Raw genomic sequence first — 6,165 nt, 5'->3', positions numbered from 1 at the left:
AAGGTAGTGTATCAGTTGATTGCGCTAGAAGAACTCTTTTATTATCTTCCCAACTTAATGCTAATTTTTTTCTACTGATTGTATGTACTTCATGTTTCTTGCTGACTATATGATATTCCGTTTTACATAATTTCTCATGATTGAGTAAGCATTTTTTGTAATCATCGAATGTTATAGATTTTTTTGTTGCAGTTTTGACACCCTTTGCTTTATGTTTGTCTTTTTTTTTTATTTTGAACTTTGAATGTGTACATTTTGGCTTTTAGACTAATGGATTCCATCATTATTTCACCTGTATTTTCATCGTTCATAAGACCTACAATTTTTTTATCAACTAATGGAATATTAAATCGGTTATTTGGTGAATAGTCTGTGGTGTCAAATTTATGCATATTATCTTTGATGCAATTATAAATATCAGTATTGAGAAATTGATAAATTAAACAATCGGTATCTGTGGGTAATAATTTTACCTGATTGTCTGTAAATTGTCTTTTAATTAAATTGTGATAAAAATCATAAGTAAACATTTTTGAAAGATCTAAAACTACAAATTCTACGTATATCGGCTTATTGAAATATATATTTTTTCGCTCCATTTCTATTATTACCATGTCATTGTCAAAAATTATACTATTGTGGAATTTTGGAGAGACAATAAGATTTTTTGCACCATACTGACCTTCCCACTGTGTAACTAACTTTGGATCGTTATGCTTCCGAACGTTTTCCATTGTTTTTCCGTAAACTGCATTATTCACTAATTAATTTATAGAAATTCTTTTCAAAATCATTTTTAGATTTTTTTCGTAAATCTGTATCTAGATCTACATACTTCTTCATCCATGGGGATTGATTAAATTTAAGGATTCTATGGATTTTGGTTACAATCATTCCTAAATCAAGACATTGTTTTTAATTTCTGTAGTGAATCACATATTCAAGTTTGGGTAATAATGTCGTCATAAGTTTACTGCTATTGCTGTTTGGAGGTTTGTAGTGTTCAGGACACAATGACAAATCTTTATAATGCTCGTGTGAGATTTGTGGATACTCTAAATCAACTTCGAAAATGTAACCAATTGAAGAATCCTTGAAGATATTTTTAATTATTTCATAGATATTAAAAATATTGATGTCATCTTCCACCCATTCAAATGATCCAGTCGGTAGATACTCACTCATTGCTGCGCCATACAAATTATTTACATCGAAATACATGAGATATGATACATTGTCATTGGGGTTATAATCATTACACATTTACGGGTTATTTGCTTTCGCATATCTATTTGAACACTGTGCCACTCCTCCTCTAATACCTTTTTCTATGAAATTGAGCATTTCTACATTGTCCAAGAGTTCGAGTTCAATTTCTGTATATTTTAACATAGCATCAAAAGTTAATCCAGGTGCAGTGTAGTAATGTAACGGATCAACCTCATAAGTGCAGAGACACCTTTGTCTAAAATTTTGAAAAATGTCTGCTAACGGAAGAACGTCTGTTTTAAATATAAATCCGAATATTCGCCGAGGGTGTTTAGTTGAAATTGATCCCAAACGTGGCGTGCATGTTGGTAATTGTCATCGGAAATGTCGAAATCGTTGAGTTTCGAATAGAATTTTGATTTGTCAGGTAGTTGTCGTTGGTCAAGTTTCTCCCAACCGTCAATATATTCAATTTATCTGGCTCGGAATAGAAACTTTGGGTAATTGATTTTGCGTTATTATCTAAAAATGATGCAAGTTTCTCAATACTATTGCTCATGAATCGGAAAGAATCAATAAATCGTAATTTAACAACTATTTCTTTTTTCTTTTTTCGTGGGAAATTTTCTGATCAACTGTTTTTGTAAACGCTATGTATTTTCCTTTATTGACAGGTAATAATTCCATATAACCTTTAAATGATGTAGCCAATGATTTAATAAAAAACTGTGAGTCATATTCTGAGAGATTATGAAAAATGACTGGAATTATGCATGAATTTTAATAATTTAAATTACAATTAACATGAGCAGCGTCTCGATAATTACATGTAAAATGACAGTGATCATGTACTTTCGTTTCATCATGTAAAAATGATTCATCACAAATGTGACAGATTTTTGCATTACAAAAATCGTTTAGTTGTTGGGATGTTAATGGTTTCATTGGTACTACGTTTTCTAGGTAAATTTTGACAGTTTCAGCTTTTTTTTAATTCAGTCATGAACCAGTTTATACAATTAACATCACAGTTTTAGATTAAATTGACATTTTGAATTGTCATACGTACAGTGCATATAATAGGCTACACTATATGGAATATGCTTTTGATTACCTTCATTATCACGTTCAAGAATACTCTCAAGATCGGCATAGACAGCAAATGGGACAAGGTCTTTGAAATGAAAATTTTTAAATTTTATTTTAACACCTTTTTCAGGAAGTGAAATTCGCGTATTGTTCATATTGATACAGTCTTTTTGATATTTTTCGAATGAAGTTTTAACCTGGAAATGGTTGAGACATCGATTACATAAAATTACTCTACCGTTATGCTTAGAAATTTGATTTCCAACTAATCTTGAAAGATCCTTTATAAGACAAAAATGAAAAATTGAGTTTATGTTTTCTTTATCATCTATTTCAACTCGACTCTGAACCATCAAAAGATGAATTCATGGTTCATCTATTTTATAATGTTTACTTAAATATAATGAAATAATTTTACAATCGTCATCCAAACCGTACACATTTATTGCTAGATTGTTAAGATCTTCGAATTTTGGGACATCATGTAGAGTGATAGGACAGTTAATACCTTCAGCTGGATGAAGTGCTGCAGTAACTGCCCAAAAAAACAGCATTCATTATTATTTTTAATATTTAATGCTGCTTTTTTTTTGTATAAATTTTGGTAGAGGTACAAATGTAGACTGCCGAGCTGATAAAGGTTGATAACGATTGATATTGACTTGCAGATATTTTATTTCTACAATTGACTAACCAGAATCTCGTTCTTGAAAATCCTCGACTTTCGTTAGTAGTTTGTCAACAACATTTTCCAGGAAATGTTTTTTTATGTCTGTTGACGGAAAAATTGCTTCATTTTTAACATTAATTTCTACAACTGTTCTATTATTTGTTTGATTACTGAATTTACAAGCAAGGACAAAGTTCACTCTTAAATTTCCCTCACTTGTTACTATATCTGTAAACTTTTCACTAATCAGCTTTTCAACGTCCAATAAGAAGTCTTGTAAATTTAAATGTTGCAAGTTGATGACAACACTAGTGCGAATTCGATTCTGACAAATATTTTCTAAATCTTTCCGTTGAATCAATTGTTCTATTGATTGAAGGCTTCCTCCAACGATTGAATGATTAATAAACTTTTCATGTAATGTTGCGAGTGTTGCTAATATCGATTGAGTTCGTAGTTTTTCACCAACCGATAAACCACTCAATTGCAAATGTCTGTTTAAAGGAATAATATTTTTAGCACTAATTCGCACCCACTTATCAATGATTCTACTAGATTCATGATTCAAAGGTGGTAGACGAGCATAAGCCTCCTCCATCATTTTAATTAAATCAGAATAATAGTTTAGTGCACTCATTTTTTTTGACTATACTAGGCAAACTTCAGAATTACAATGATGAAAAAGCGTGCTCAATTAGATTTATATAGGATTTAGATGACCTTGTAATGACTGTCATAATCCAAAAAAAATTTCTCGAAAGTTCGAGAATATCAGATTGTGTCATTTTCTAAGATCAAGTACCAAATTTAACTTATATTAAATAACTATTTTCTTTAAATGTAAGAAGAGGAAATATTTAAATTAAAAGAACAATAATTTTAAATTTTTCTATTTACTGTAAATTTATTGATTACATTGATTATTGTAAGATTTACATTTCATCAACTGTGAATTCAAACGAATTATTAGCTCCACCGTGATACAACAATGATAATCTGTTGTCAGCGGCCAACTCAACCAATTTTTCAAATTCTTTATGATTTTCCAAAATTTTCACCGTTCTTGGAGGTAAAAATATCATGTAGCTATTTTTAACTGTTGCCACAACTTTTATCCCGTACACAGTTTTAAGTTATTTTAGACCAGTAATTTTGAACGTTTTAGAGGGTTCTAATGTATCCATCTTCTTGATTGGTAAGTATGTCTCACACTTGGCAATTTTATTTTCTCTTGATAAATCCATTCTTACTGTTTGAATTACGTATCACGAAGTATTTCTTACAGTTTTAATTGATCAGTGATTTTAAACATGAGTTGCATAGGTATAAATTCAATTCATCTCCTCCAAACAAAGATTCCAGAATGTTTCAATTTTTATGCAATCATAAATCAAAACATGCGTATAAAACGTTTACATGATGTTTCATCCTCTCCGCTAAAAACTTCCAGAACATGTCAAGGCTGTGAATCAGCCCTGAGATCATGTGATTTTTTTGCTGGATTTTCCATGAAAAATTCAATGCATAATGTTTCATCATCCCTCGCTAAAAATTTTCGGAACATGCCAAGGCTGAGAATCAGCCCAGAGATCATGTAAATTCTTACCCGATTTTCCAAGAAATATCTTAAGGAGGAGAGGGGGGGGCATGATGTTTCATCATTCTTGCTGAACATTTCAGACTAACAAAAATTACATATAATGTATCCAACAAAATACAATTTATAGCCAATCGTTGTAGTAATCAAACAAAAAAATTAGATGCTATAATTTCAATAAGTGCGGCTGAACATATAAATAGATGATTTACCGTAAAACTATTCAGCTGGGTTTTACATTTTCGGCATGTGTACAAATTTTACGTGCATCATGGAAATGATATTGGATGTTCAAGGTTTTAAGCAGCTAAATAATCGGTTTTTAGTGAAAGAATTGGCGACTATTACAATCCAAAATAATAGTGATGGTATGGAAGACATTTCAGTATTAATTTTCAAACCGCCATATCACTGGGAATATTTACCTGAAGAATATGAACGCATAAATTCGTGGCTGATACGTAATTATCATGGCATTCCATGGAAATCTGGAACAATAGAATAAGAGGAACTTTCATATATTCTTCGTGTACTTGTCAAAGATTGAAACCGTATTTACGTGGAAGGAGATGAAAAGAAAAAATGGTTAGAAAGTTTAATTGACAGCTCAAAAGTTGTAATCAATTTGGATGAGCTTAAATGTCCTTTGCTTTATGCTCTGAATATGGATCATCTAAAAGATTGTAGGGTGCATAATGGAGAAAATAAACAATGTGCAGAAAAGAATGTAAAAATTCTAATAGAATGGTATATGGTGAATTTCCATGAAAAAACCCCATTTGAAAAGTCATTTAAATTGTATTGTTTATTAAAAATATAACAAAAATGTCAAGCGAAGATATTGCTTGTCTTCAGAAGTATTTTTTCTTGAAGATTGTTCCAGAATACATCGACGACATTTGGGATAAATTACCGGAACATTTACAACTGGATAGAGAAATTTATTGCATCGGAGAAAATTAACCTCTCTGCAGAACATCTAGCTAGTGCTAACGAAGATCTCGACCATCGGGTACCAGATGGTGTAGACCTTTTTGCTCTGAATAATGCAGACTATGATGTGGCTCGAGGGTTTACTCAGGGCAGACGAACACATGTCAATCCTGAATTAAGCCTGAAAAGACGCATCGAACAGATTGCAAAAAAAATCAAAAAGGCTCGACAGGGTGCTTCTCGTATTCAAAGTGTGATGGATCACTTAAATACTCACAGACCTTATACGCCAAGAATTAGGCGTATCGTTCAATGTTTGTAAATTTTTGTATGAAGTTTTTTTGATCGTCAAATTATTTTTCAATTTGATATTTAAATTGATTCGCGAGTCAAAGTGAATATTGCGCTGACTGGAGCATTGACTAAGGACCAATTCATTGTAATTCATCTCGACCAGAGTAAAAGAAATCATCTGTTGGTAACGTTTAAATTGTTGTTATCATTTTTCAATAATTTTCATTCAATAAATTTTATTATTGTTTTTATGTAAATCACACATTTTCACTTTCTCTATTGAAGATCCCCTCATTCCTGTCTATTGGTCGAAAGGCTAGGACTAAAAAAAGGAACTTAAAGTTTCTAAAGTTAAGCATATGGTTTACATATT

The sequence above is a fragment of the Chelonus insularis genome, unplaced genomic scaffold (assembly GCF_013357705.1).
Source record: "Chelonus insularis isolate UGA/USDA-ARS -01 unplaced genomic scaffold, ASM1335770v1 contig_18_pilon, whole genome shotgun sequence".
In the NCBI taxonomy this organism is placed as follows: domain Eukaryota; kingdom Metazoa; phylum Arthropoda; class Insecta; order Hymenoptera; family Braconidae; genus Chelonus; species Chelonus insularis.
The sequence above is the reverse complement of the archived record's forward strand: the minus strand, read 5'-3'. Positions refer to the sequence as shown.